Source organism: Canis lupus, chromosome 17, assembly GCF_048164855.1.
Source record: "Canis lupus baileyi chromosome 17, mCanLup2.hap1, whole genome shotgun sequence".
NCBI lineage: Eukaryota > Metazoa > Chordata > Mammalia > Carnivora > Canidae > Canis > Canis lupus.
Genome location: NC_132854.1, coordinates 57,878,449 through 57,885,355, shown reverse-complemented (window position 1 = coordinate 57,885,355; position 6,907 = coordinate 57,878,449). Strand labels below are relative to the sequence as shown.

The window sequence follows — 6,907 nt, the reverse complement described above, 5'->3', positions numbered from 1 at the left end:
CATTTTATTACTTTTATCACATACATTTCGGCTCTACCCAACCTGGTGAGGTCCTTCTTAAAAATAATGTCTTGGACTCCTGGGTAGTTCAGTCAGTCAGTTAGGTGTCGGACTCTTGATTTTGGCTCAGGTCATGATCTCAGGGTCCTGCGATTGAGCCCTGCTTTGGGCTCTGCACTCAATGGGGAGTCTGCTTGAGAATTCTCTCTCCTACTCTCCCTCTGCCCCTGCCCCATGCTCACTCGGTCTCTCTTACACTCTCTCAAATACATCTTCTTCTTCTTTTCTTTTTTTTTTTTTTTTAAAGAATGTCTTAATTATAAGAAAAGACTGAAAGAAGTAGGCAATGATAGAATCACTGCTGATAAATTTCTGGGCAGCACTAATGAGAATTCTGTGGCTATGTGGGTATTTTCCTACTCCTATAATTGGAAATATTACGTGGAAAGTTATCATAACCAAGTCTGTTGTTCACAGAATGATTTTTAAGAAATACTCTTCAGAAAGGAAGAGCTGAGTTTTGTTATGTTACTTCCCATCATAATTAAAAAACACTTCATTTTGTTCAAATTATCCTTAGAATTTGCATTTCTTTTTGAATTGAAATTCGTAAATGGTGTTATCTGTTGATTTTCAAACACCTGTGTTACAAAAGACTTTTCCTCAAGCAGGGTCATTTGTTGAGTCAGAGTATTTCTTCTGAAAAGGCTACATCAAAGAGCAAGTGTTTGTCATTCAAATTTTGCCCTTTCTCACCTTGATCACGTATGAGGAGTTCAGTTCCAGGCCAAAAAAAAAAAAAGAAAAATCTACGTGTGATTCTTTTCCAGGCCAGACCAATAGGCAATTACAAAGGCTTTATCTAGCAGGCTTTGTGAAGGAAAATTACCCTTTGTGATGGTTAATTTTATGTGTTAATATGACTGGACCATGGGATGCCCAGATATCAGTTTAAACATAATTTCTGGGTATGTCTGCAAAGATATTTCTAGAAGAGATGAGCATTTGAATAATGGAGGAGTTAGTAAAGCAGATGGCCTCCCACGTGTGGGCGGGCAACATCCAATCCCTTGCGGGCCTGAATGAAACATTGAGGTAGGGAAAGGCTGAGTTCTCTCTCTGCTTGATTGGTTAGGTTCCGACATCAATCTTTACCTGCCTTGGATGCTCCTGGTTGTCTGGACTTCAGACTTGGATGGGGATCTATTCCATGGGTTCTCCGCCTCTTAGGCCTTCAACCTCCACCGCTGGCCTGCTTGGGACTCCAGCTTGCAGATGGCAGACCATGGGGCTTTCCAGCCTCCATAATTGTATGAGTCAACACCTTATAATAAATCTCTTTATATAAATTAACCCCTCCACACACACATACTTTTTTTTTTTTGGCCATACATTCATGTGTAGTGAACATATCCATTCTGTTCTGTTTCTCTGGAGAACCCTAACATATATCCCCCTGCACACAGACTTGGTGTACAGCCAGTGCTTTGCAGTCCCTGAAAGGAATCCCTCAGGGCCCCCTGGCCAGCCATGCTCTTATGCATTCCTGCATTCCTAGGCCAGCACTTGCATTTGGAGGTCTTCTAATATAGTTTCCCCCACTCAGATGCAGTACCCTGTTCTTTTCAAATTCCAGTCCTCCCCTCTCCCCTGACCTCCAGGTCCTTTAAATTGCAGCAGCCTTTTGTTCTGGGCTCCCCAGGCTGGGAGAGAACCCTCACCCCCACATTGGTGCTGACTCTCCTGTCTCTTCAACCAGGACACTGTTCTCTGGGGGACGGGACAGTTGGCTGCTTTCTCCAGACGAGCCTCTTGCTTTTACTATCACAGTGAGTAAGATTAAAGCCTTCCCCTCTTGTTTCATTTTGGCTCATTGTTTTTAATTTGCTACTCAGGCAGTTCGGTTCCCTCCTACTTGGCGCCGATGGCTTCTGGCAACCTGGTTCCCATCAGCGAAAGCCCTTACCATAAAATTGGACATATCTCAGGTAATAATAGTTAGAAATCAGCTAACATTTATCAAACACTGTGTACCAGACACCATGCCAAGCCCTTTTATATGTGGTATTGATTGTAGTGTTACCCTAAGTGTGGCCCTCAGACTGGTGACGATCGATAAGTTTGCTACCAGTTTAACGTGAGAGAAGTATAGGAACTGGGTGTCTGTGTTTAGCAATTGGTATTCGTCATTGCTATCTGGTTGGTATTTTTATTGCATTTTTTAAAAAAAAATTATTTATTCATGAGTGACAGAGAGAGAGAGAGAGAGAGAAAAGCAGAGACACAGGCAGAGGGAGAAGCAGGCTCCATGCAGGGAGCTCGATGCGGGACTCGATCCCGGGTCTCCAGGATCAGGCCCTGGGTGGAAGGGAGATGCCAAACTGCTGAGCCACCCGGGCTGCCCTTATATTGCATTTTTAAGAATATCAGCCCACACCAGGTTGAAGATTTTAGAAATATGTTCTTTCACCCCAGATGGATAGCGCGAAGCACTGTGCTATCTCATTTAACCCTTACAATGATCCTTTGAAGTAGATCCTTTGAAGTAGGTACTACTATTACCCTTCATTTACTGCTGAGTAATCCCAGGCACACTTGCTGAGGATGAGGGAACTGCTCAGAATCATAAATGTGTGCTAAGCGTGGCAATGCTGAGAGGTGGCAAGACAGTCAAGTATACGGCCACTGGGCTTTGCTCTGGTTCTAGGGCGAGGTTCACCTTTCTTTCTGTTGGCAACGTCTTAGGCCGCCATATACGTGGTGTAACAAGGGCCCCGAGGAGCCACCTGGAGAGAGTGTCTGGGATTGTGTTTGTCCCAGCAGGTCTGGCGATACATCTGCCGCAGACTCGTCACCTTCACCACACAATAAAATGATGCTCTCCGTCCTGGAGAAGGAGGAGATGGGAGTCTTCGCAGAGAACCTGCCATGTGGTCGCTGGCTCCTGGTGTGGGCTGGAGTGTTTTCAGAAATGCAATTCTTATTTGAATCAGCGCTCACCCGAAGCGATTTGCCATGTCCGTGGCACCCATGTCCAGATACGTAATTCCATGCATTTCCTGCTCCAGGATGCTGCCTTTGCTACTACGGCTAGGCCTGTTTTCTGCGGTCCTCTCAGGCGTGGAAAGGAAACCGTGAATCCAAGTACCTCCTAACCCTGGTGAGGCGTAAATACCTGCGTGCCAAAAGCTAAGCTGGGTCAGATCCCTCTCATGCTTTCTCATCCTTATCCTTGGGCAAAAAGGTAGATTAGGAAACCCGTCCCAACCCCCCCAAATGTCATGAGAAATCCTTGGCCTGGAGATGACGGATGATTACAATGTGCTACTTTTGCAGAAGACTAAGAAATAGAGGTCGGGGGACTAAGTGTCAGAAAAGCCAGTAAGGGTTGTAAGTGGTTGACTCTGGGGAGTGAGCCTTTGTTCGGGGAGAGCGAGTATGAAATTCCTGCTTTTTACTGTTCAGGTATTCCCTGCCTTATGATGTGTCACGTTCCCATCAGCCCACTCCTAAATTTGGTTGTAAAGCTGCAGTTTCCTGCAAGTTCTTACTTTGCTTCTGCTAAAGGCGTCTTGCCCCAAGCTTAGCTTTTTTTTTTTCTTTTTCTTTCTGCCTCAAAGACTTTCAAAATTGGGGGAGCCCTCTTGGTCCGTACACAGGAGCAGCTAGAAAGTGGGGGATAGCTCTAGACCCCCAGGAGAAGGGGCTCAGGCTCTGTGGCTCCAACCTCAGCCTCTCACTCTTCAGGATGGTAATTCTGGGAGGAATCTGAACATGTGCCAGAGGTCCCCAGCAAAACAGAGGCCCCCTTGCCTACAGAAGCAGTCTGGGTAACATACCCCTAACTTGAGCTTTTTGCCTCCTCTGTCATAATCCACACCCTGCCCCTCATGTCTGCTTCCTGGGCTCACCTCCCAAATAAACTACCCACACCAAGCCCTTGTCTCAGGCTCTGCTGCTAGAAGAAACCTAACTATGACGGATCCCAAGGTGAAAACTAGGACTGCTGAGATGAGATTTGCACTCAGGTTTCTGGTCACTGGCCTCCACAGTGCGGCTACATCGCCCCAGGGACCCAGGGAGCTGCGGCTGTGGGTGCTGGCAAGCCTGAATGCAGACTGTGGAATGATTCCATTCTGAGCAATCAATTAAACTATTACAAAAATGTACCATAGGGAAGGTTCGCGGCTGTGGGAGGGGGCCAGAGATGCCATAAGGAAGACTGTAAATGACTTTCTGGGCAGCCAAAGAAATGTCATAGAAGAAGAAAGAGGGAAGATAGAAATGAGAAGAGGAAAGAAGTTGGCATCACACAGAGAAACGGAAATGCTGTCTCTCCCTTTCCTCCTGTCAAGGAGGCTAAGAGGTGTGAGCAGCAGATTGCAAAATAATTCGGGGAGCCAAGGACACTGCCAACTTGCTTTAGATATTGGAACAGTCTCTTGATGTTTGGAAGCCTGGGGAAGATGACCAAATAGAGATACTGCTTGCTTTTGCCTTGTAGGTGGATTGAAGAGGACCCACCGGCTGAAATTTCGGCAGGTCTGGGAATTCTCCAACCGGGGTGCCTGCTGGACTCCTAGTTTCCAGTTTGGCTCTTACCTGGCTTCCGTCTGCAATACTGTAGCCCCCCTCCCTCTTTTCTGTAAGCTACCTTGGTTCTTGTTGTTTGCGACCAAGGTTCCTGTCCATTTTGGGGCCCCTCCCCACCAGACCCAAGTGTACCCGGGGTCCCCTCCCCTACTCATGCACTCGCATTTGGCCCCGTATGTGTGGCTTGGAGGTGCTCCCTTCTTCAGTCTGAATCTCGGGGCCCCTCTGGACTGAAGCTCCCTCTCTTTTTGTTTGCCCGCTGAGGACGTGTTCTTGTTTGTTCTCCTCCCCAGTCCCTTACGCAGCCCTTGGTACCTCCAACGGACCTTCATGTGTGATGCCATCCGTTAAGTGGAACAGCAGTAATAGTCCCCCAGCTTGTAGATGCCAGAGCCACCACTGGGAAGGAAGCTGTGACTCATTTCTAATAACTTAAAAGCCCACCTTGGAGGGAAGGGCGATTACTCTGAGATTACTGAGACCTGCTTGAGGCCTGGGCATCCCCAGCCAGTGCTGTGCGTTGCAGCGCGCGGGGCAGTCCCACTGCTCCCCACCTGCGCCTGGCCTCCTTGCTGACCGGAGACGTCATGCCAAGCTCCTTGCCAGGAGCTCGACTCCTGGCCCCTCTCTCAGGGCCTCATGGACGCATCTCCAAAATCAGGGTCTCACTGGGTGTTATGCTATATGTTGGCAAATTGAGCTCCAATAAAAAATAAAAATAAAAAAAAAAAGCAGGGTCTCTAAAACCACTCACTTTCTTGGGCTGGATTTCAAGAGTTGAAACCAATTCTGCTGTTTCTTTCACTTAAAAGGCAAATAACCTGCTCTTATTTCTGAATTCTGTCCTAAACCCTGGAACGCTGAAGCAGGAACATGTATTTGTGCCTTAGGACAACAATCAATAGTGCTCCAAATGGTGTAGACTCTTTTCTTTCCTCTTAATTCTTAAATTTTAAAATAAAAGAAATAAAAAAATAATAAAAAAATAAAATAAAAGAAATAATTGCTGTTTAAAAAAAAAAAACAATGAGAGCAGTACCGGAAAGAGGAGCATACTGTAATAGTGAAGACGATGCCGGGCCCAAGTGCTTGGACTTGGTTGGACTCTTGTTATGACCTTGGGCTCCCTGAAGCTCCTCTTCCTCATCTCAAATGCAGATCACTAATAGTACCTACCTCAGAGGCTATCATGTGGATGAGACGAGTTAGTATTTATAAAGAACTTAAGGGGACACCTGGGGGGCTCAGTGGTTGAGCATCTGCCTTCCGCTCGGGGTGTGACCCCAGGATCCCAGGATCGAATCCCACATCGGGCTCCCTGCATGGAGCCTGCTTCTCCTCTGCCTGCGTCTCTGCCTCTCTCTGTGTCTCTCACGAATAAATAAATAAAATCTTAAAAAAAAAGCAATGCCTGGAACATTGTAAGCCACATATAAAAAAATTTATTGTATAAAATGTGGTATTTTCTACATGTATAGGAAACGTAATTTGTTTCTATACAAATGTTTGCAGAAGTAGGTTTATCATACATGAATGAACCTGTTTCTTGACTCCTTGAAAGTATGTCTTGAACATCTTCCTTGTCAATATTTAGAGATATACCTCATTCCTCTTAGTGCCTGCGTATACACCGCGGTGTGGAGGTACAGTTACGTCGTTCCTGATGTTTCTGTCACAAACCTGCCTGCACATGTAGGTGTGTGCCTTCATTGCTACACACTGAAGCAAGTAAATTCAGGGAAGTAAAACCAATTTTATTGTGATTTTTGCGGGAGGTATCAACAAATTGCCCTCCTGAAAGGCTTACCAATTTATTCTTGGTTTGGACCCTCATCCATTTAAATCTGGTGACAATGCTGTTTCTTGGTTGATGGGAATAAATCGAGAATGTAGATAAATGTGTCTGTGGCCACCCTGGGCAGAATGATTGGCAACACATGGCAACGCAGGTAAATTTAGGCCTTGGGTTTTTAAGCAGTTGACTTTAGGCCTGAACCCAGACGTAAGAAGATACACACGCTCCTGGCACTGATGGTACCTACCGCTGAGCGCAGAACAACTCCATATTCATCAGTGTGCTCACGTCACAGAGCATTGCCCGCCTTGGCCTGCACCTGTATTCCAGCAGCCACCACTAATAGGCAAGCCTGCGTATCAAGTACAGAGAAAAGAAATTTCTTTATGATGATACCCTCACTGCAAAAGCAGATTGTAGAAATATGCTAGAAGCAAATGGGTGCAGGGTCTTCTAGAACATGTGGCGTTAGACAAGGAAGGCAGGAGGCCTGCGGGTGAGGAGCTTACTGGGCTCTGG

The 6,907-nt window shown here is 46.3% G+C and overlaps 1 long non-coding RNA gene across 1 annotated transcript; it reads left to right on the top strand.

Annotated features, from left to right (window-relative positions):
* The first annotated feature begins 436 nt into the window (after positions 1-436).
* On the top strand, positions 437-5,451 carry LOC140608434 (uncharacterized). The gene is made up of 3 exons (XR_012010470.1): positions 437-1,988; positions 2,824-4,645; positions 4,887-5,451. It is a non-coding gene; the product is annotated as an uncharacterized lncRNA (long non-coding RNA).
* Positions 5,452-6,907: the final 1,456 nt, after the last annotated feature.